We start from the raw sequence: 24,784 nt of genomic DNA on the forward strand, positions 1-24,784 counted from the left end.
AATGTGCTGTTGGATTCTGTTTGCTAGTATTTTGTTGAGGATTTTTGCATCTATGTTCATCAGTGATATTGGCCTGTAGTTTTCTTTCTTTGTGACATCCTTGTCTGGTTTTGGTATCAAGGTGATGGTGGCCTCGTAGAATGAGTTTGGGAGTGTTCCTCCCTCTGCTATATTTTGGAAGAGTTTCAGAAGGATAGGTGTTAGCTCTTCTCTAAATGCTTGATAGAATTCGCCTGTGAAGCCATCTGGTCCTGGGCTTTTGTTTGTTGGAAGATTTTTTATCACAGTTTCAATTTCAGTGCTTGTGATTGGTCTGTTCATATTTTCTATTTCTTCCTGATTCAGTCTTGGCAGGTTGAGCATTTCTAAGAATTTGTCCATTTCTTCCAGGTTGTCCATTTTATTGGCATAGAGTTGCTTATAGTAATCTCTCCTGATCTTTTGTATTTCTGCAGTGTCAGTTGTTACTTCTCCTTTTTCATTTCTAATTCTATTGATTTGAGTCTTCTCCCTTTTTTTCTTGATGAGTCTGGCTAATGGTTTATCAATTTTGTTTATCTTCTCAAAGAACCAGCTTTTAGTTTTATTGATCTTTGCTATCGTTTCCTTCATTTCTTTTTCATTTATTTCTGATCTGATTTTTATGATTTCTTTCCTTCTGCTAACTTTGGGATGTTTTTGTTCTTCTTTCTGTAATTGCTTTAGGTGCAAGGTTAGGTTGTTTATTCGAGATGTTTCCTGTTTCTTAAGGTAGGATTGTATTGCTATAAACTTCCCTCTTAGAACTGCTTTTGCTGCATCCCGTAGGTTTTGGGTCGTCGTGTCTCCATTGTCATTTGTTTCTAGGTATTTTTTAATTTCCTCTTTGATTTCTTCAGTGATCACTTCGTTATTGAGTAGTGTATTCTTTAGCCTCCATGTGTTTGTATTTTTTTACAGCTCTTTTCCTGTAATTGATATCTAGTCTCATAGCATTGTGGTCGGAAAAGATACTTGATACAATTTCAATTCAAACAAAATTTTTTTTTAGCTAAGTAGTATTCCATTGTATATATATATATATCACATCTTCCTTACCCATTCATCTCTTAATAAACACTTAGCTTGCTTCCATATGTTGTCAATTGTAAATAATGCTGCCATGAACATTAGGGTGCATATATCTTTTCAAATTAATGTTTTTGGTTTTATTTTTTTCGATATATATCCAGGAATGAAAATGCTGTGTCATATGGTAGTTCTAATTTTTTTTATGAGTTTATTGGAGTACAGTTGATTCACAATGGCGTATTAGTTTCTGCTTTATAACAAAGCGAATCAGTTATACATATACACCTGTTCCCATATCCCCTCCCTCTTGTGTCTCCCTCCCTCCCACCCTGGACCCCTCTTTACCGCTTCCCAGCAGGTGCACTGTCCTCTCCCTGCTGGACTCTCCCTCTCCCTCCCATTCCTCTTCCACGGCCTGGTGGGAGAGTGGGGAGAGGGACAAGAAAACTTAGGGGAAGCAGCAACGTTTCAGCCTTATAAGAGTGAGATAATGGCTTCCGTGGTGGTGCAGTGGTTGAGAGTCCACCTGCCGATGCAGGGGACACGGGTTGGTACCCCGGTTCGGGAAGATCCCACATGCCGCGGAGTGGCTGGGCCCATGAGCCATGGCCGCTGAGCCTGCGCGACCGGAGCCTGTGCTCCGCAACAGGAGAGGCCACAACCGTGAGAGGCCTGCGTACCCCCCCCAAAAAAAAATAAATAAAGAGTGAGATAAGTATGTAAAAAAAGATCCCAGGTACATCGACTCAGTGGATTAAAAAGTTACGTTAAAACACGCAATTTGGCAAAGCTCTTTGGCTGAATGTTTACTGACACTGCGTTCAGAATTCTGTACTGGGGGAGTACACGTCCGCTCCCCTCAGGCACCTTTGAGTCCAAGAGCCATTTGGAGAAGCTAAAATCATAGAAAACTACAGGTGCTCACGCACCCTTCAAAGGGTGTCTACAAACACACACACACACACACACACACACACACAAAGGGCACCTTTGGATGTCACAAAGTCCATGGATTATCCAAAGCCTGCCCCTTGATTCCAGTTAAGAAGTTCTAGTCTACTTATCAAAATCTTGAGAATGTGGTATCACTGTTGACCCAGAGATTTCACTACCTGAATAAAAATGTCACATGTACAAAATACTAAATGGAAAAAACTCCAGTTCATCACAGATTATTTTTCTGAATAAAAATGTCACATGCACAAAAAGACTAAATGGAAAAATTTCCAATTCCAGACAGGTTATTTTTCTATGAGGGTAGGAAGTATATGGTAGCCGAGATGCAGAGAAGAAAATAGCCAACTCAGGGTCGTGCAGTGTCACTGGAAGCTTCTTCTGAACCTCCCAACTCGTACTTCCACTCCTCCCCTTGGGGTCTGAGTCTTGCTTTTTTCTTGGGTTTCCCTGGTGGCACAGTGGTCAAGAATCCGCCTGCCGATGCAGGGGACACAGGTTCGAGCCCTGGTCCGGGAAGATCCCACATACCACGGAGCACCTAACGCCCGTGCACCACAACTACTGAGCCTGCAAGCCATAACTCCTCAGCCCATGAGCCACAACTACTGAGCCCACGCGCCTAGGGCCCATGCTCTGCCGCAAAGAGAAGCCACCTCAATGAGAAGCCTGCACACTGCACCGAAGAGTAGCCCCCGCTCGCCGCGACTAGAGAAAGCCTGCGCCCAGCAACGAAGACCCAACGCAGCCGAAAATAAGTAAAACAAAAATCTTAAGGAAGGAAAACAAGAATTCTCGTTGTGCAACCATCCCGACCATCCATCTCCAGAATGTTTTCATCCTGTCCAAGTGAAACTCTGTCCCCATTAAACACTGACTCCCCACCCCCCTCCCAGCCCCTGACACCCACCACTCCACTTTCTGTCTCTATGAATTTGACCCATCTGGGGACCTCACAGAAGTGGAATCATGTAACATTTGTCCATTTGTATCTGACTTATCCACTTAGCTTAATGTCTTCGCGTGTCATCTGTGTGGTAGCCTGTGTCAAAATTTCCTTCCTAGACCCCAAAGCCAGTGTGGACAGTACACAGTGAGTGAGAAGGAAATAAAACCGTGGGTCTGAAGAAGTTCAGATGTTTGCCAAGTGCAGTGGGAAAGCAGTGAATGAGAGGTGTCCTGATCCAGTTTGCACTGAAAGAGGAACAATTGATTTTGGCTGCTGCATAAATGGATGGGGTGGGGATTCAGTAAGAGTGGAAGTCGGGAGACCCAGATAAGGTTAGGAATTTGGCGTGGTAGTCCAGGAAGACGATGTCTGAGAAGATGGAGAGAAGTAAACAGGTTCTCTATATTTGGAGGGAGAATCAGCAGGGCTCATCGGGGGATCAGATTGCGGGGAGGTAGCGGGGCGCTATTCTGTTTACTCTGTGTGCACGTGTGTGCTTATGCCTCTACTGCTGAGACTTAATTGTTTCTACAAAGAAACACTAACCTTTCCTCTTAAAAGTGGAATTGTTAAATTTTCACTGTTCATACAAAGAAATGTCAATCTTTGAAAAATACATAAATGGTCTTTGTATCAATTAGAAGCTTTCCTTCCTGTTTGTGGGTGAATAATATCTGTTGTGTGAATATACACACTACATTTTCTTGATCCATTCATCTGTCAGGGAACACTTGGTTTGTTTCCACAGTTTGGCTCTGAATCTTGCTTTTGAATTATTGTTTGGACTTTGATGAGAAGTATCTCTGTTGTTCAGGATGTGCCCAGAGGTTTATTCTGTCTTCTGATCACTTCCATATTTCTAATTAGCCCAAGCAATGCATACGTAGAGTCAAATCAGTTCATCCAAGGTGCAGGGACTGAGTGTCTCTTTGGTTTGCACTCGTGGACTTTCTGAGATGTTCTAGGTCTCAGAGGCCGTGCAAAGAGTGTCTGAGGTCCTCCAGAGCTGCCACAGCCTGGCTCTCCTCAGGGTCTGCACTGCTGGGAAAAGCACTGCTGCCTGAGGACCTGTGTCCCTCTGCTGTAGACGTTGCATTGTTAGGAGGCAAATGAATTCAGATTTGCGTTCATCATGCTTTCAACCATCACAGCTGATTGGGTCCTTGTATAACAAAACAGAAGTTCACTCTCCCTCTTGGCTAACAGGCTTTCAAATATTAGAAGGTTGGTATTCTGTCCCCATGAAAATTTCTCTTGTATACTGTGAAATACCCTGATTGCTTTATCTAGTCTTCAGATCTGGATTTGCATAATCCCACCCCACTGCACCTTGTCCAAATGTGCAACAGTCGGGTGGGACCCATCTTAAGATGTGTTGGTATGTTGTCCAAAAATGGCGTAAGCAGCCCAGATTGAATGTGATGTTGTAAGTGAGCAGGACCTTGTGGGGCCTTCCTGGGACGGATTCTCCCCATGTCTTCTGCGTGCTTCTTGTCTTTAGAAAATTTTAGCCTCCTAGCCTTCCATGAGTTGGAAACAAACAATTTAATCAGAGAAGGGAGAAAGTGCCAAAAGAAAGGAAAAGAGTCCCCAAAGACCAAATAATACTAGTGTAGCCATTAAACAAAGTCAAGGACCTTTAGTTCCTCCTCAAGGGCTGTAGATACTGTTCTGAGCCACGTCCTTGGAGCTGTTTTGCAGAGACTGAAGCCCCCAGCAGGGGGGAGGAAGGTAACTGCATGCTGCCCACAAGCACGTAGACCCCAGACCAGCTGGAACCAGCCGGTTGATGATGTTGACCTCAGATTACCTCACCACCAACCAATCGGAAGAATGTCCACAAGCTGACCACACACCCCTCAACCTCCTCTCCCTCACCCCACTCGTTTGTAATTCACTTTAAACATTTTTTAAATTTTATATTGGGAGTATAGTTGATTTACAGTGTTGTGTTAGTTTCCGGTGTACAGCAAAGTGATTCAGTTATATGGACACAGGTATCTATTCTTTTTCAGATTGTTTTCCCATTTAGGTTATTACCGAATTTTGCTTTTTCTTCGTGGTGCTGTGTGGCTTGTAGGATCTCAGTTCCCTGACCAGGGATTGAACCCGGGCCACGGCCGTGAAAGACCAGAATCCTAACCTCTGGGCCACCAGGGAACTCCCTAGGTTACTACAGAATATTGAGTAGAGATCCCTGTGCTCTACAGGAGGTCCTTGTTGATTTCCTGTTTTATATATAGTTGTGTGCATATGTTAGCCCCAACCTCCTGATCTATCCCTCTCCCCCACCTTTTCCCTTTGGTAAACATAAGTTTTTTTTCTATGTCTGTGAGTCTGTTTCCGTTTTGTTCAGAAGTTCATTCGTATCACTGTTTTAGATTCCACACAGGAGTGATAGCGTATGGTATTTGTCTTTGTCTGACGTCCTTCACTTAGTCTGATAATCTCTAGGTCCATCCATGTTGCCGCACATGGCATAATCTCATTCTTTTTTATGGCTGAGTAGTATTCCATCACACATATGTACCACATCTTCCCTATCCATTCCTCTGTCGATGGACATTTAAGTTGCTTCCATGTCTTGGCTATTGTAAATCGTACTGCTATACATATTGGGGTGCGTGTGTCTTCTTGAATTATGGTTTTCTCTGGGTATATGCCCAGGAGTGGGATTGCTGGGTCCTACGGTAGCTCTAGCTTTAGTGTTTTGAGGAGCCTCCACACTGTTCTGCATAGCGGCAGCACCAGTGTACATTCCCACCAACAGCCTCACCCCATCTGTCAACACCTTTCCCTGAAAGCCACGGGGGAGTGGGGGCCTTTTGAGCCCTAGGTACCTGGACCCCTTGCTTGTTGCCCTGCCGTAAACGCGGCACTTTCCTTCACCGTGACCCGTGTCCGTAGACGGGCTTTAGTGCGTGCGGGCGAGTGGACCCAAGTGTGGTTCCGTAACAGCGTGTTTGGAGATCAGCAGAACTGTCGCCTCTCCTCCTCTCTCTTCCTCCTGCGGATGCAGTTTAATACAACAACGGCTGTAGCTCTAGTGCAGAAATATCAGTGGGGTGAAGCAGAAGTGCTTTGTCAATACAAGCCTTTGGGCATGAGAGTCCCGTGGAGAAAATATTCCAACACAGATGCCTGGACCCAGCCTCACAGATTCTAATTCCACAGCACTGAGCCAGGGCCTAATTTTAACCTTCTCAATGGACATGCTTCTGATGTGGAAATGACTGGGTGGGATGTGCCACCCAGGCTGGTGCAGTAGGGGGTCTTCAAGGCATCGTTGAATGCAATAAGCAGGAGGGAGGTGAACCGTGACCTGGATTTCAACCAGGCAGCCTCTGGCAGGGCTGCGGCCGGGCCATGGGTCCACAGCTGAGCAGACGTCTGTGTCAGCCTGCAGTCCTCCTGCCAACGGGTCCGTGACAAGCCCTCCAGCGGCCTGGTGCTGCTGCGGATGAGCAGCCCTGGGATCGGAGTTCAGCCCAGGCACCTACCTGCTACATACATAGTGCATGTGCTTGTGAGGAAACCGCCCTCTCCACCAGGAAGCCTGGAGCACATCCTCCCGTACAGCCCTCAGAGGGGACCAACCCTGCTGACACCTTGATCTCAGACTTGCAGCCTGCGTAAATGTCGGACAGTGCATTTGTGTTGCTTAAGCCCGCCAGTGTGTCGTATTTTGTGACGCAGCCCAAGTAAACTGCTACGACCTGTATTTTGAATAAGAAGGAATTCACATGAGACGGTCACTTTCCTGCTTCCCCTGCCTTTATTTTTTTATTTTTATTTGTAAAAAATTATTTATCTCTCTTAGGCTGCATCGTGTCTAATTGCAGCACGCGGGCTTAATTGCCCCGTGGCGTGTGGGATCTTAGCTCCCGGACCAGCGTTCCCAGGCTTTGAACCCACGTACCCTGTATTAGAAGGCGGATTCTTTACCCCTGGAACACCAGGGAAGTCCCTCCCCTGCCTTTAAATTAAGACGTGTCGCTGAGCTTCAAAGAAGAGCCTGTCCTTTTCTGTTAGATTACAAACTTGAGTTTTCTTCTTAAACAGTGCGTTTCCTGGTTGTGGTAGATGTGTTAGTGTTGAAAACAATGGTTGAGAGACTTTAAGAGGAAAATGATTTTACAAATCCTGAAGATGGGTGCCAGTTATCTTGATAAAATTGGTATGTTAAGAGACCCAAAATAAACAGGAGAAAACACAGGCAACTACTTAGGAAATGCAGGATGGGAAAGGCTTCTTCAAGTACAGTGTCCAAGCTGATGAAAAGTATGAAGTGAAAGTGAAAGATTTGAACACAAAATATCTTTTTAAGTGTCTGTATAACAGAATGTGAGAGTAAAAAATTAAGTTAAAAAGAGAAAGAACAGGGATTGACAGATACACACTTTTATATGTAAAATAGATAAACAGTAAGGACCTACTGTATAGCCCAGGGAACTATGTTCAATATCTTGTAATAACCCATAATGGAAAAAAGAACCTGAAAAAGAATACATATATTCTTACATAAATACATGTAACTGATTCACTTTGCTGTACACCTGAAATATTGTAAACGAAGTATACTTCAATAAAAATAGATAAGTGACAAAGTAGGGAAAATATCTGTATTTAATAGAAATGCAGATACAAAAAGAGAAAGCTTTATATTGTAAATCTCCATATATATGAAGAGATCTTAATGAAAGCAAACTAAAAGGTCGCCATTGCTGCTTCTGGTCAACGTGAAATCGCAGGGTCCAGGTTTACCCTCCTAGCTTCAACAACTTTAAAAAGGGGGAAATGTATGAAATGACAGTTTTTCACCTTTTGGAGAGAGGGGTGAGTCGTGAGAGACATCAGCTCACTGCTGGACATCCTGTTCATTGGGATGACTCTGTACTTCTTATTCCCTTTTTTAGAGCATTTCCTCAAGACAGCTTGTAATAGAAAGACTTCCAGAGAGTGTCCAGGGCAGGGGGCTGGGGAGCCCAGCATGTCTCTGGGCTGGAGGGATAGAGTGAGGTGTTGAGGTGGGCACAGCAGCTGGGGTTCACAGGCCACCCCAGTCTTCTGCTGAGACACGGTCAGTGCACGTGGGTGAGGTGAGAACTGGAGGCCTGGTGGCGTGCTCATGGGCGCACTGCCCTTCCAAGGCGCTTCCCAGCAAGGTACTCCGTGTAGCTGATGTCCTTACGTGGTGAACTTGGAAAATGCGAGAAATGCGCCCTGGAGGTTTGCCAGGCTCAGGCTCAGAGGAGGTGTGGTCGCTGTCGTTCCCACACAAGCAGCATTTCATCGGTGAGAATTCAGGCAGAGGCCACAGTCAGCAGCAGCAAGAACTGGAAAAGACCATTCGTGGCTCTAAGCAGCCACTTCCAAGAGCAGTTTTGGAGAAGCACACATTTTGTGCAGGATTCATTTAATGTGGCAGTTCAGCTGGGGAAATCAGGAATGGGTTAGGTGCTTATTCATTTGCATGAATCATCACTTCTTATTTCCGTTTTTAGAGGATTTCCTCAAGACGCTTGTAATAGAAATACTTCCTCTGTCCCTTTCGTAAGTATCTAAATCTTTTTAAAAGCTAAATCAGTCTCTTGCCAGCATTACAACCCAGGAATGTTTATGTTAAGGACCTGAGAGCTATCTTCTTTATCTCTCTGTCACCAGGGGAGTTTAGGCTAGGTGTTAGGCACTTTCCTCTGAGCTATAAGTACGTGCTTGTCCTAGAGATAGGAGAAGTTGTCTTTCTCCTTTGGATAAAGGGTATTAACTAGCATGGACAACCACCGAGATGACCAGGTGAATTTAGGATGTACTCTGAAAGAATGTATGCCATTTTTATGGTGGTGTCAAGTCTATTCCCATGAGGCAAGTTCCCGTTTATCTTGAGAACCTGTATGCAACAGATTTTATCTGCTGAGCTATAAAAAAAAAAGGTGAGGTTGATTTCATTTGCACAAACATTAGTGGTTCACCTGTGGGTGCACAGCACAGTCTGGTTTAATGGTTATTCAACAGTAAAACCGTTTTCTTTATCTCTACATTTGTGGAGAGGATTTTCTCGGTTGGCGAGAGATTTTTTATTTTTATTTCGTGTGTTCGTTAATTAATTAATTAATTAATGAGACTGTGCTGCACAGCATGCGGGATCTTAGTTCCCCAACCAGGAGTCAAACACGTGCCCCCTGCAGTGGAAACTAGGAGTCTTCACCACTGGACCACCAGGGAAGTCCCTGGAGATTTTATTTTTACCTTTTCCCCTAGCAGCTTTTAAGGAACAGTTGGCCAAGAACACAGTTGTATTATTTCACCCCCAGTGATAAATAGTGATAAATCATTACCCTTCTGATTCCATTTTTGAAAAATGATATTTTTACCTAACATAAACAGTATCCTGTATAAGAGGTAAGATCCCAGGTATCTGTTTTCTGTTTTCGGTTTGTGTGTACGTTCTGATTTTCGTACAGTTTTTAATGCGTTGGTTGTGTAATCTAAACAGCTACAGTTTCTATTTTCTTTTCCTTCCGTGGGCAATATTAGTTTGTGTCATGGCTGGGCATTTATTGTATTCTAGGATTTGAATGAAAGTTGTAGCGTTTCAGTTAAGCGAACATGATACCCTCCTTCCCCTCTCCTGGTGGTGGGGGAATCTCAGATGTAACCCGAAATGTCCCAGGGCCGGGAAAGGACCAGGGAGCCTGGAGACCATCACACAGCCCCCACTTGAGGCCACACCTTTCCTTGATCCCTAACAGGAGTGAAGACAAATGGGCAATGGAGTCCCTGGTCCAGGCGGCACACCCTCGCAGCACAGCAGCACTTGAGCGCCAGATGAGAAGGAGACATTTCATACGCTCACTATCTTGACGGCACGGAGACTTCGGGGAGGCTTCTGGAGTCCGGGTACTTGTCCCGTGCTCCTGGCGGGCTTTGGCAGGCGGACTTCGGGCGTCCGCCTGCGCAGGTGCGCCTCATGATTTGTGCGTGTTGGCGCACGCGCACCGTCGCCGCCCCGCCCTCGCTTCCTGTGCGTGCCCAGGTCGTCGCTGGCCGTCGTTCCCCCGTCTTGGCCTCTTGCGGGCGAGCATTTCGGGGGCCTGCGGGGCGGTACGCTGTCCGGGACGGCCGGCAGCCCGCGGGAGCGGGCTGTGCGGGCGAGGGTTCGCGTGGGCCGGGCGGAGGCTGGAACTGTGACCTCCGAGCTCGAGCTGCGGAGCCCGCGTTTGGGCCGGAGTGGCCGGGCGGCCGGCAGCGGTGCAGTGCCCGACCATGTGCAGCACGGGGCCAAGCGAGGTCCCGGGAGGGACGTGGGCCCAGAGCCGGCTCCTCTGGCCCAGTGGTCTCGGGAGGCGGAGCGGAGGGACCCCGAGAGAGGAGCGCGCCCGAGGAGCAGCCCCCGGACCGGAGCCTCGGGAGCCTGGGGCCGGTGAGCGAGTCCCGACGGGGTAGGTGTTGCGTCTGCAGGCCTGTAGTTGGTTGTGGAGCCTGCGGCCCTTGAAGAGCAGGGCTTGGGGTAGTCCGCCCCGGGCCCCGCGGTAGAGCCACCTGGAGGGTTTGACCGCTTCCCGGAGGTGGAGGGGCCGGGCTGGAGGACAGGGCTGGCTGCTCCGGATGGGGCTCCCCTGGGACTTGTGAGCTCTGGGTGTCCTGGGGGAGCAGGGTCCACAGGCTCGGCCGGGACGTGCTGCGTCCTCCCCTCCGTCCAACCCCGATCCTCCTCCTCGTCCTCCCCCTCCTGTCGCCGTCTCGGCATCTCGCACGTGTGTCTCAAGGCGCGTCAGCACCTTGGTTGTGTAATGTAAGCGTCCGCCGCCCCCCTGGGTTGTGCCCTGTGGAGTCGCCCAGTGTAATCGGTGCAGGATGAGTCTGCAGGGCTTCTGTCCTGCTGCCTCGGGTGAGGAAGGAAGCGATGGGGCCTGAGAAGGGAGATGACTTGTCCTAGACCCTCACCGGGTGTGCACGTGGGGTCGCTCACAGGACTCCAAACTCCTAGGGCAGGTGTTGTGTCCACTTAAAGTCAGCTTTAATAAAAGATGTTTTCGAGCGTCGCACTTAAGTTTGTAAAGTTTGTACAAATCATTGCAAGACTGAAACGCACCTGAGTGTGTCCCTTTATTCTGGGTATCCTGTGGATGTTCTGACCTAAGTTGTTAACAGACTGAGAAGAGATAAACTATAAGCGTTTTTTAATTTCATATTTAATGACGGAGGTTTATTTTAATAGGATTCAATGTACACTCGCTATGGAAAAATAAAGTATCCCCTCAGGTACCAGAGTCACGTGGGAGTTACAGACCTGAGGGTGGTTGCTCCCTCCTTATTCTCACAGGCCCTTCTGAAGGTGAAAGGACGGGTCTCCCACAGGTGTCTCTTGTGGAGCGCGGGGCGGGTGCTCGTGCACCCCGAGCCGCTTCAGTCGTAGCTTCACTGCCTGCGTTTTCCTTCTCCAGGTCCGCCTCCACTGTCACAGTCCTGCACGTTGTTCCAAGAGCAGCGGAAAATGAGTCAGCCTCTGGTGAGTTTTGCTGTTTACGTATTTACCTGCTGCTGTTCTTTTGTGATAACACCTTGGGAGGCGCATAGTTCAAAAGTTAAAATGGGAAAGTAGGAGTCGGTAAAAGATGTGGTTAGACAAAGTGTAGAGGAGCAGGTCAGCACCAAGTGTTTCTGGCAAGTTCTACGTGTAGATCCCAGGATCCTCTTAGAGCCACAGTACAAGCCTCGTGTTCTTGACATTTGTGGCAAAACACCATCCCTTGCTTGACTTATATGGTCCTGCCAAATCACTTTTGTTCTCGAGCGTTAAAAGGTTTCCCTGAGGATTCCGCTGTAGGCCGCGAGCCTTCCTGAGAGACAGCCCCTAACGTGTTGACGTTGGTGCCTTCCTTGTGCTTCCTGTAAGCCGAGAGCGTGCTGTCCAGGGAGCACTCAGTGCATATAAGTTGTCTGTTCAGTAGAACACCGTTGTCACATAGGTACATTGTTTTCAGTGCTCAGTCGAGGGATGCAATGAGGATCATCTGGAAGAACAGCCTTGTCACCCTTCCAGTAAATTGCGCTCTTTGTCTCTTACAATCTCAGAGGGTCGCGCTACACACCATGCAGTGAGGTCTCTGGCAAAGATTCTTGTTTCCCAGCTGAATTGTATCGTGCAGCCTGCGGTCTTGGTTCTGCCCCTCCACGGAACCTGATCCGGTTGAGGTGACCTGGCATCCAGCATACAAAGCAGTGGAGATTTGCCAGTCGTCACCTCAGACCACTGTCGCCTTGCCATCCGCAGAGTCTGCTCTGTTGGTTTCTGTGACAGATCTCTCCTTGCTGTCTTCCTGACTGACTCTGTCTTCCGCCCTCTGTGTGTGTTGTCGTTTCACCCTTGGTCCATGACTCTCCACCCCGTCTGATCTCACCCTCTGGTGCTTTTCACCTCCAGCTCTGTCAGTTCTCCCACCTGGACCAGACAGATGCCTCTGTCCAGCCACTTGCCAGCATCTCTATGGAGTTTGTCCAAAGGGCACCTCGGATGACTAGATCCAGTAGATCCAGAAATGATTATTTACAGCTCCCCTGCCCCTTGCCTTGTCCTGTTGTCTCTGGCGGCTCATCGTTGCATCATCCAGCCTGTCACCTGCCCAGAAAAATGAGTTCATTCTAAAGTCCTTCTCCATCCTCTGTTACCACGTTGTAGTGTGAGGCTTGTTAATGTCGTCTTCTGAATGGTTTTTATTCGTTCTCCTTCATCCCATACTTGCTACCATTAAAACAGCTTATCTGTTCATTTCTGTAGTTACAGAAACTTCTTTTCTGTGCCGCTACCTCTTTCCTCCAGCAGCTCAAGTGTATTCTCCACGCTGAGTATTTCTCCTAAAATATTAATCACAGCGTTTTGTCTGCATGTGGGAAGCACTTTAGAGGTTCCCTGGGTGACTGGACAAACGAGGTTGCCGTTCCGCGGAGCCAATAACCATCTAGCCGAGCACTGGGGGGAGGTCCTAACTCGCCGATGATGCGTTTGGATGGATCTGTGGGGTAAAATCCTGATCGGAGAGGCTTAGGAGAGAGGAGTGGGAGAACTGGGTTTGTTCTGCTCCCAACTTTTTCAAGACATTTTGCTGTGATGGGGAAAATAGAAACTGGACAGTAGCTGGGGTAGGAGCTGAGGTCCGGGGAGGATGTTGTGTTGTGTTGTGTTGTGTTGTGATGGGAGAAATAACAGTGGGAATGATCCAGTAGATGCGTGTGGGGGAGGGGAGAGCTGCTGCCCGTGGTCCTGGAGTGGGGAGGGGATGGCAGAGCTGGGTTGCAGGTGGGGAAGCCCTCCGATGGCTTCTGTGTTCTCAGGGAAGCAGCTCCTCAGCTGAGGGTGAGGGTGAGGTTGGGGGTTTGAGGGGAGAGCAGAGCTCTGGGGCCCAGCTCCATCGTGACCATCAGCACACACAGTGCATCCAGCTGGGAAGACTGTACTTGCCTTCCCTGCCTGAAAAGCCATCTCCTTTCTTAAATGTGGGAGTAATTACTCTTTGGGGAGCCTATATAATTACACGGGTGCTGCTCAGCTCAAAGCGAATTGAGTGCCAGTTCTGGCCACGGACATTTTCTTCTCTGCTGATGGAAGGGTCCCCAGAGGAAGTGTCCTGCTTGCCTGGCTCTTGGCCTCGAGGACCCTTCACACCATCTAGTGTTGTGTCTTTTATCTTTGACATAAGCATCAAATGTCTTCAGTTTCTGCATGTGGTCTTAAGAAGCAATTCTCTGCTTCCAGGAGCTTCTGTGCTCCTCGGGAAAGGCACTTCACAGATGTAATTACAGGAGAGGACGGGAATCCTGCCCGTCGATACATAGGGAACTCCAGAGTGCTGACAAAGCAGAGCCTGCTTTCATTTATTTATTCATTTATTCATTTAAATTTTTTATTTGTTTACTATTTAACTTATTCAGTTTCAGCTGTGTTGGGTCTCTGTTGCTGCGCGCGGGCTTTGTTCTCTAGTTGCGGTGAGCGGGGGCTACTCTTCGTGGCAGTGCACGGGCTTCTCATTGCGGTGGCTTCTCTTATTGTGGAGCACAGCTTCTAGGCATGCGGGCCTCAGTAGTTGCGGGTCGTGGGCTCAGTAGTTGTGGCACGCAGGCTCTAGAGCGCAGGCTCAGTAGTTGTGGTGCACGGGCTTAGTTGCTCCGCAGCATGTGGCATCTTCCCGGACCAGTGTTCGAACCCATGTGCCCACCATTGGCAGGCGGATTGTTAACCAGTGTGCGACCAGGGAAGTCCGAGAGCCTGGTTTTAAATGCATTGTCAGAGCACGTGGCTCAGTGACTCGGGGAAGGGGGACGGCCCTCAAGTGCCCAGGACTTGGGTAGCTGCAGAGGTTGGCGAGGCTCTCAGAGCAGCGTGAGGTGGACTGGATGAGGCTCCTGAGGTGCTGGTAAGGACCTCCTTCCTTAGGATGTGGGCCTCCCGTCAGGAAGAGCGGGACGTGAAGGCAGGCAGACCCTGAGTTTGACTGAAGAGCCTCCCCTCTGTGCTGGTTTTGGTTTCTTCCTGTGGAGAAACTGAAACCTTGTAATTGGGACAGTGAGTCATCTGATCAAAAGATGTCATGTGTAGAGACTGTGGACGGCATGAAACGCGGGGTGGGGTGCGGTGGGTCAAGTCAGGGGGACTCTGGGCTCCAGCGCGATGCCCGACAGGAAGGGGCGAGGCCGCGGCGTGTTCCCGCTCATCCTAGGCCCCGGTAAGCAGTATGGACGTTCCCTCGGGGTTTTTCTGAATCGTGAATGAGGTTGAGAGTATTGTCACGTGCTTAGAAGCCGTTTCTTCTTTTTAATTGGTGGACAGTCTTTAGCGCAGCTTTAGGGTTACAGGAGACTCAGAATCGAGCAGACAGCGCTTTCCTATACCCGTCCCTCTGGGTTCCCCCCCTTGGTAACGTCTCTGGCCTGTGTGGCGCGTCATCTCAGTGATGGATCGGCATTGACACCTAATTCTCCCCTGGAGTCTGTAGTTTATATTAAGGCTCACTCTCTGTGTCCTACTGTTCAGGTTTGGACAGGTGTGATGACCTGCAGCCACCACTGCAGTGCCACCCAGAACCATTTCACTGCCCGAAACATCCCTGGGGGCCACCTGTTCACCCGCCCAGTGCCCCCAGGCCCCCGACAGCTGCTGGTCTTGTTACTGTCTGTGTATTTTTGCCCTTTCGAGAATGTCACGTAGTTGGAGTCCTTCATTCTGTGGTCTTTTCAGACTGGTGTCTTTCTGTTTTTGTATGAAGGGCCTGTTCATGTCCACTGCCCGTCTTACTGCCCCAATGCTTTCCTGTGTGTGTGTTTTTTTTTTTTTTTCTGTGCGCGCGCCTCTCACTGTTGTCTCCTCTCCTGCTTCGGAGCTCAGGCTCCGGACGTGCAGGCTCAGCAGCCATGGCTCAAGGGCCCAGCCGATCCGCGGCATGTGGGATCCTCCCGGTCCGGGGCACGAACCCGTGTCCCCTGCATCGTTTGGCACTGGAAGGCTTCCAGAAGCCTCCCCCTTCCATTGCAGCTGAGGAAGCAGCTCCTCAGCTGAAGGTGTGGGTGAGGTTGGGGGTTTGAGAATAGGCAGTTGGAAGAACTCCTCAGTCTGGAAGACACGATGTGGGAGGGAATCTGAGTAGCTCATGTAACGTGTGTATAGATTATTCACTAAATCTTGAGTTAGCTCTTAAGATTGAGAAGAAGCAGCATTAGGGAATAATAAGCGAGCTGTCCTCCACATCCTAAGACACGGTACCAACTGAGACTATAAATCTGCAGGTCCAGATTCATTCACAGATGGTAGGCTGATGGGAAGCTGTTAGCCAGAGTTAGGGGGTTAGGGAGCAAATCCCCAACTTAGATTCTGTAGAGGGTAACAACCTGCCTCTCTCATGCAGGGGGAGATGGAATTCTCAGCTCCATGCCTCAGGACTCCGGTCCATTATCATGGCTGTTGTAATCTGTTTCTGAAGTGGTCTTTTCTACAACATTGAAAAAAGTGACTGCATTATCCTGAACATTTTTATCAAGTAACAAATCAGCTGATATAAATGCATAAAGTTGGCTGAAAGCAGGCCAGAATTTCAAAGCCCCTTTGGCATGTCTAGGTTGGGCACACGTCATGGAGCCTAAGAGTTTATTTAGATGGGGAATCTTAAAAAGCTGCGACTAAAAGTGACCATGAAATCATCAAACTTTTAAGTTTGAAAAAGGCTCATTCTTTTTCATATGTAAAAAATCATTAACTGAGTCATTAAAAGAGCTTTTTAAAAAGCCTCCTGTCAAGAGAGTGACAGATACAGAACTTTACACCCATGCCTCTGGGGCCAGTGCTCTTTCTGTCATAAAATGTTTCTCCCTAACATTTGATGAATCACAACACACACACACACACACACACAATGTTAAGACCCAGTGTTCACTCTTCAACTTGCTTTCAACCATATGGAAACTTTATGGATTGAGTCTTTCAGATATTATTTCAGAGCAGATAAGCCAAACGCTTTCTCTCACCTGGCTCCAAGCACTGTTTAGTCTTCTCCAACTGGGTGTAATTATTCACTAGGGATCTCGCCTGTTGTTCAACACTCAAACTTGTGATGGCCATGCTGTGGACTCCATTGTCTTGAGAGGAAAGTTTACACACCAAAACATTTGGGTGGGTGAAAGGAACACAGGAGAGGAGACTAGAGGAAAGGTATCGGTAAATATGTAGTGAGTTGTTGCTCTTCTACCTTGATTATGCCTGACTGGCTATTTTTATTAACATGAGCTTGTGCTACATGCTTGATGCATGACACACGCAGACTCCCTTAACTTAGAACATAATTGTGGCACATGTATCTCCAGCTACAAATATAGATACCAAAGAGCCTAAGGAGCTCTGAGAGTCACATACCTTCATTTATTTTTTTGACTTTTTCTTCTTTTGTGAGAATTGGATAGAAATAAAAGCTAAAAAGTATCCCTTATTCACCTAGCAATTTCTTCTCATCTTCCTTTTCTCAGGTAACATCTCTAGGAATCCTCCCATACCCAGGAAAAGATAGTTTCTCCTGCTCTTTACAATCAAAGCCCCCTGGGCAACCCTTTCTCATACCTTTTATAGTAGAGTGTTGAATTGTGGATTTACTTGTCTGAATCTGCTTGAACCTGTGAGAAAATTGAGTGCAGGGGCTGAATCTTCCAACAGTGTATCTTCCAGTGCCAAGCACGAAAGAGTCAACTAACATGTAGCTTTAAAAAAAAAGTATCTTGTACATATTGTAAGTGTTCAATACATTTGTACATCAAATACATAAAATAATCAAGGCTGAGAAATATGATAGGAAAAAATTAATATTAAGGAGGATTTATAAATGAGTAGAAAGGGGATTTTAGAGAAGAAATCATGATTTAAGATTATTGTTTTTTTTTAACCTGGTATATGTTGCGGATTGCTATAGAAGAAAAGGCAGTTCAATACTTTGAAAATGTGTGAAGTCTATATTCATTAGTTCATCAGCTAAAATAAGGTGGTATGCCCATAGCTGCTCATCTTTCAAAAATTTGCATAAATGTCAACTTGTTGAAAATATTTTTGAAACTAATTTTTCTTTACCTTTTAAATTCTCTTGGAATTAAACATGGTGATTTACCACTAAGACCTTCAAGATGTATTAATTTATTTAGGCCACCATAATAAATTTGAGAGAGTCTTTGTACAGAGATGCATTTTAAAAAACACAGTTAATCACCCAAAAGTAATTTATAAAGGAATTCAAATTTTAACCATTACTCATAAAAAAAGGTGAAAAAAGGAATTAAATTCATAAAAAGTTGAACATTCCTAAATCTTCATCCCCCTACTCAATTTTCTTGTAGTTCACAGTGCTGCAGAATTCCTAATGCAGAAATCCTCAATTATATCCAGCACTTTTTGGCTTTTCCCTTTTCTTTACAAACCCTCCATTATTTTCTTTTTCTTTTTTTTAAATATCTTTTTTGGAGTATAATTGCTTTACAATGGTGTGTTAGTTTCTGCTGTATAACAGAGTGAATCAGCTATATGTATACATATATCCCCATATCCCCTCCCTCTTGCGTCTCCCTCCCACCCTCCCTATCCCAGCCCTCCAGGCGGTCACCAAGCACCGAGCTGATCTCCCTGTGCTATGCGGCCGCTTCCCACTAGCTCTCTATTACTCTGTGTTTGGTAGTGTATCTATGTCCATGCTACTCTCTCACAGCGTCCCAGCCTAACCTTCCCCCTTCCTTGTGTCCTCAAGTCCATTCTCCACATCTGTGTGTTTATTCCTGTCCTGCTCCTTGGTTTATCGGAACCTTTCTCTTTTTTTTTAGATTCCATATATATGTGTTAGCATACAGTATTTGTTTTTCTCTTTCTGACTTCCTTCACTCTGTATGACAGACTCTAGGTCCATCCACCTCACTACAAATAACTCAGTTTCGTTTCTTTCTATGGCTGAGTAATATTCCATTGTATATATGTGCCACATCTTCTTTATCCATTCATCTGTTGATGGACACTTAGGTTGCTTCCATGTCGTGGCTATTGTAAATACAGCTGCAATGAACATTGTGGTCCATGACTCTTTTTGAATTATGGCTTTCTCAGTGTATATGCCCAGTAGTGAGATTGCTGGGTCGTATGGTAGTTCTCTTTTTTAGTTTTTTAAGGAACCTCCATACTGTTCTCCATAGTGGCTATACCAATTTACAGTCCCACCAACAGTGTAGGAGGGTTCCCTTTTCTCCACACCCTCTCCAGCATTTATTGTCTGTAGATTTTTTGATGATGGCCATTCTGACCAGTGTGAGGTGACACCTCATTGTAGCTTTGATTTGCATTTCTCTAATGATTAGTGATGCTGAGCATCGTTTCATGTGTTTGTTGGCAATCTGTATGTCTTCTTTGGAGAAATGTCTATTTAGGCCTTACGCCCATTTTTGGATTAGTTTGTTTGTTTTTTGATATTGAGCTGTGTGAGCTGCTTGCAAATTTTAGAGGTTAATCCTTTGTTAGTTGCTTCATTTGCACATATTTTCTCCCATTCTGAGGGTTGTTTTTTCGTCTTGTTTATGGTTTCCATTGCTGTGCAAAAGCCCCATAGCAGTATTGTGAGTGTCACTGAAGCAGACTTGGGTCCACTTATCCACGTGCAATAAACCCAATGTACTGACACTGGGTTGTGGTGAAATAAAGTGCCGTGTTTTATTGTAAGGCACCATACAAAGAGTCCGGACAGCTAGTACTCAAAAAGCCTCATTTTCCTGATGGGTTTCAGCAAAGTGTTTTTAAAGGCAAGGTGAGGGAGGGGAGTCCCAGGGTATGTGATCAGCTTGTGCACAGTTCTCTGTTTGGTTGATGGTGAGGTTTCAGGACAGTGTCACAGGGGTTAACGTCATCAATTCTTTGGCTCCAGTAGGCCTGGGGGCTATGTGCTCATGGTCATTAAGTAGTTAACCTTCCATTTGGTGGGAGTTTTAGCATCTGTAAAGCAGGAAATGTGCATCAAATACTGTTATCTATGTACTTCAGAGAGGAGCTAAAGTAGAGGATATGGGGGAGGGGTCTATCCTAGGAAGGCCCCATAGGGTCCTCCTCTGTTATATGAGCCCTGATGTTCTTTCCAAAATCCTCTTAAAGTTGAAGACAGACAGATTGGGTTTCCATTTTTTTGCTACCAAAAGCATCCTAACTTATACACTTGTCATAAAAATACTCTACTAATTTGGTACCTGCTCAGAGGTCTTGCTCAGGGCTGTACACAACTCCAGCTTGTGTCATTCACATTGACATTATTATGAATGGTACCCACTGGAGTTGTGCAGTCCCCAACTTTCATAGTTGTAAAAGGCTGTGCTGCTTTGTATCTGCTCATCTTTCCAGCTCCCCTTCAGTTGTCTTACATATGTGAGCTACAGTTGAGTCAGTTCCAACTACTTTTGCTCTCCAGAGGAACCATGGTATTACTTGGGGTTTTTGTGATCACTTTGTTCCCAATGCCAAATACAGATTCTTCACAGTTTGTTCATGTGACAGAGTCGTGTTTATTCTTTGATGGTCTTCTCAGATATCACCTTTACTCTAAAACTTTTCTGGTCACATCATTTTCCTGCCATAGACCCTAGGCACTCATAGTAAATGACTTTATCAAATGTAAACATAGCACTTTGTGTACATTTCTATCAATGCATCTCATGATGGTTTTTTATGTTAGTCTTCTGTACTGACCTATGTGCTTTTTGAGCAAACAGATTTTTCTAATTGTGGCCTAGTAGAGGAAACCCTAGCACACAGCAGATGCTTAAAGGACTCTCTCTTTGTGGACTGTTTAATGTATTCATTAACACTCATAATTCACTGAATGAACCAAATCATTTAATATTTACAGTTTTCCACAGCAAGATCTTTTTCGACCCACCGCCTAGAGTAATGAAAATAAAAACAAAAATAAATAAATGGGACCTAATGAAACTTAGAAGCTTTTGCACAGTAAAGGAAACCATAAGCAAACTGAAAAGACAACCCTCAGAATGGGAGAAAATATTTTCAAACAAAGCAACTGACAAGGGATTAATCTCCAAAATACACAAACAGCTCATTCAGCTCAATATCAAAAAGACAAACAACCCAATCAAAAAATGGGTGGAAGACCTAAATAGACATTTCTCCAAAGAAGACATACAGGTGGCCAAGAAACACATGAAAAGATGCTCAGCATCACTAATCATTAGAGAAATGCAAATCAAAATGACAGTGAAGTATCACCTCATACCAGTCAGAATGGCCATCATCAAAAAATCTACAGACAATAAATGCTGGAGAGGGTGTGGAGAAAAGGGTACCCTCCAACACTGTTGGTGGAACTGTAAATTGGTACAGCCACTATGGAGAACAGTATGGAGATTCCTTAAAAAACTAAAGATAGAGCTACGATATGACCTAGCAATCCCACTCCTAGGCATATATCCAAAGAAAACCATAATTCGAAAGGATGAATGCACCCCAATGTTCACTGCAGCACTATTTATAATAGCCAGCACGTGGAAGGAACCTAAATGTCCATCAACAGAAGAATGGATAAAGAAGATGTGGTACATATATACAATGGAATATTACTCAGCCATAAAAAGGAATGAAATAGTGCCATTTGCAGAGATGTGGTTGGAGCTAGAGATTGTCATACAGAGTGAAGTAAGTCAGACAGAGAAAGACAAATATTGTACAGTACCATTTATGTGTGGAATCTAGAAAAATGGTAGAGATGAACTTACTTGCAAAGCAGAAATAGAGTCACAGATGTAGAGAACAACCTTACGGTTACCAAGGGGGGAAGGGGTGGGTGGGATGAATTGGGAGATTGGGACTGACATATATCACTACTATGTATAAAATAGGTAACTAATGAGAACCTACTGTATATCACAGGGAACTCTACTCAGTGCTCTGTGGTGACCTAAATGGGAAGGAAATCTAAAAAAGAGCAGATATATGTATATGTATGACTGATTCACTTTGCTGTACAGCAAGAAACTAACACAACATTGTAAAAGAACTATACTCCAATAAAAATCAAATAAAAATTTTAGAGTTTTCAATCTCCCATTACCACATATATCCAGATGCAGCAATATTTACTTCTTCTATCAGTTGCCAATGTCAACTAAAAAAACCCAAACAATAGCAGCGTAGTAAGGAGAAACTTTACTCAAAAGGGTAAGTGCGAGGAGGGGCCTATTGCAATTGGGGGAGGAGAACTATCGCATTAGGGAGAATGCTGTGACCCTAAGATCTGCAGGCCTCTCAGTGGTTAATCAAAAGGGGTTTTTCTTCTCTTGAGAGGAAGTAACAAGGGTATTAAGGGTAGGGTGTGGGCAAATGGGATAAAAGAGTAGCTTGAGTGGATGGTAGATCCGAGAATATTTTACCCTGAGGTCAGCCTGTTCTTAGGAGAGATTATCTGTTGACTCAGTCTGACAGTGAGTCCGAGTTCTGGAGCCTGGAGGAAGGAGTGAAACTTTACAGTTTGATTAATAAGCAGTTTGTTCCAATTGATTAGTAGGAATAAACACTTCAGATGATAATTTATGAGACAAAAAAATGGCAATTTGGAATATCTTTGTCTGGCATTGCCATAGGTAAACAAGAGGAGGCATCTGTGGTGGTTCTTAGGAATAAGCTGTTTTCCACAACACAAAGGGCAGAGGGATATCTTAACTTTTGCTGTTTTCCAGGATTCGAGGGCTCAGGTAAAATTCCACATTGTCACTAATAATAGTTTTCAGTATCGAAGGACACAATTAGACTATATAAAACTTTATTTTCTTTTCCAGTGGTCATCACACAGCCAAGCAAATGTATCCACTTGGTAAATTTAATTACCTTTTATCTTAGAGAGTTCCCCCAAATTAAATAGGTCGGAAATTTTTATAAAGAATCAAATATTGCTTTCCTGTCTGAAAAGTGTGGACTGAGTATCAGAGACTTATCAGATTCCTTTCAAGCTAAAGTCACCTTCATTCACTTGATAAGACTGTAGAGGGCACAGTTGGACTGAAACAAAGCTTGAGTGAAAGAGTGTGAGAACTTGATTACACCCAGCTAATACCCACCTGTGTGCTGTCAGTGATTCATATCTGCCTTTCAGAGCAAAGGTCTTTTAAAAAGTCTTTTTGAAAGAGGGTTTTCTTATTTGTCACTTTACTTTCTTTTTAATTAATCCTGACAACATTTCATGTGAGAAAGTGTGTTTGAAGAGATAGAATTATAAATGAGTCCAGCATTATTGTTATAGTCCCTGTATTAAAATGTTACTGTAAGCTAAGGCAAGGAAGTCAAAGATAGTAGATTAAGAGAAAACTGCTGGGGAAATGAGCAAGCATTATTAAAAACAAGTGACAGGTTTGTATTACTCTATTGGAAGGAGCATATAGTAGTGGAAAGACTAAGGAATTAGTTGGGCTATCCGTAAGCTATTTGAAGCACAGCTTTTCCAAAGCTAAGTAAAGTTTTGTCTAATCATCAGCTAATTTGTGGTTTCAAAATCCTGTAGAGTTCTTGATGTAGTTACCACCAAAATGAAGCATGCCCTTCTTCCTAATGGTCTACTCCTCCCCTTCCTTGTACTATATGTGCAAAACAAATGACATATACGAACTCTTTATGTTCTCTTTTCACCCTGCTTTCATTCCACATTGCACCAAGATTTCATTTTCCACATCAGTAATGGCTTTATAATTTCCAAATTCAAAGGTTTTTCTTCTGTCTCATTTACCTTAAAATCTCAATTGCCTTTGATTTTTTGCTCCTCACAGATGACTCTTATCTTTTTGCTGTAATTGTGTTGACTATGTACTACCTGTTACTCTTTTCACATATTTAGCAAATCAGTTTGTTAGTTTGAGTGCTTCTTTTTGATTTTTCCCATTCCATTATTTTGGGAATTCACCATACTTCTGTATTTTGTGTGCTGGTTGTCCTCTATCAGACTATTGATTGAATTTTATGTTTCCAGCTAAAACCTGCCATTGGATTGGCTATTACCTCAGTGGGAAATGGCTATGGTATCCATGTAATGTACTCTCACTAAAGCCCCAACTTTGTATTGCTAATTGCCTTCTAAATATTCATAAATGGATGTCTTGCTGTTCCTTGAAAGATAGCTATTCAAAATCATTTTTCTCTCCAAACCTAGTCCCTCTTTCTGATTTTCTCATTCTTCTATCTCTGCCATAGCCTTTAGATAGAAAAAAATTTGACTGTTTTTTCAACTAACACTCTGTAGGCTCCTTGCTATCCTCCTAGGCCAGGTCTTTGGGCCAAGGTAACTAGTCTCTGGATCCATTAGAAAGTCCAAGGGGGCAGAATTTTCTTTATGCTTTGTTCATTAATGTAGCCTAATCACAAAGGATGATAACTAGCTCAATTAATATTCATTAATAAATGAATGAGCCCAAATACCCAAAGTTAGGTTCTCCTATTATTTATTTTACATTAATTACCAGATGAATATTTTTAATACCACTTTTGTATTGCTGCTTTTCTGATCAGAAACTTCATTGAGTCTATTTTGTCTCTTTTTTTCTGACTTTTGAGATTGTCCATTTTTCTATTCTAAGGAGGTCCTAAGAAAGTGAATTAATGTTGTGGGTAAGAGTGAACGTACTGGAGTTAAACAGCCTGAGTTTGATTATTGTTCTTTCATTTACTAACTGGGACAGGTATTTAATTTTTTTGTGCCTCGGTTTCTACGTCTTTAAAATTGAGATAATGATCAGTGGATTGATGTTAGGATGAAATAAGTTAGTGTGTCTTAAGCACTCAAACAGTGCCTGGTATTTAATGAATGCTCAATATGCATTATTATTATTATTATTATTATAAACCTCTACATTTGAAAAGCGTCTGTACAGTCAGTGACATCCAGATGTTTAACAGAACATATCCCATCTTTCAAACAAAATTTTACATGTAATCCCAATAACTTTATGAAATACAAAATAAGTGTGGCTTTGATTATTTGTACCCTCCGCTCTTTCATAAACTCATAAATGTCCTTGACAAAATCCCCAAACTCCAAGAACTACAATTTAAAAACCCCTGGTCTCAGTAACTTTTTTTCTTTTTTTTTAATATTTATTTTTTTGGCTGCACTGGGTCTTAGTTGTGGCATGCAGACTTCTTAGTTGTGGCATGCGGAATCTTAGTTGCAGAATGTGGACTCTTAGTTGCAGCATGCATGCGGGATCTTGTTCCCTGACCAGGGATCAAACCCGGGCCCCCTGCATTGGGAGCACAGGGTCTTACCCAGTGGACCACCAGAG

The sequence above is a fragment of the Mesoplodon bidens genome (assembly GCF_964165515.1).
Source record: "Mesoplodon bidens genome assembly, contig: HAP1_SCAFFOLD_922, whole genome shotgun sequence".
NCBI classification, from domain to species: Eukaryota; Metazoa; Chordata; class Mammalia; order Artiodactyla; family Ziphiidae; genus Mesoplodon; species Mesoplodon bidens.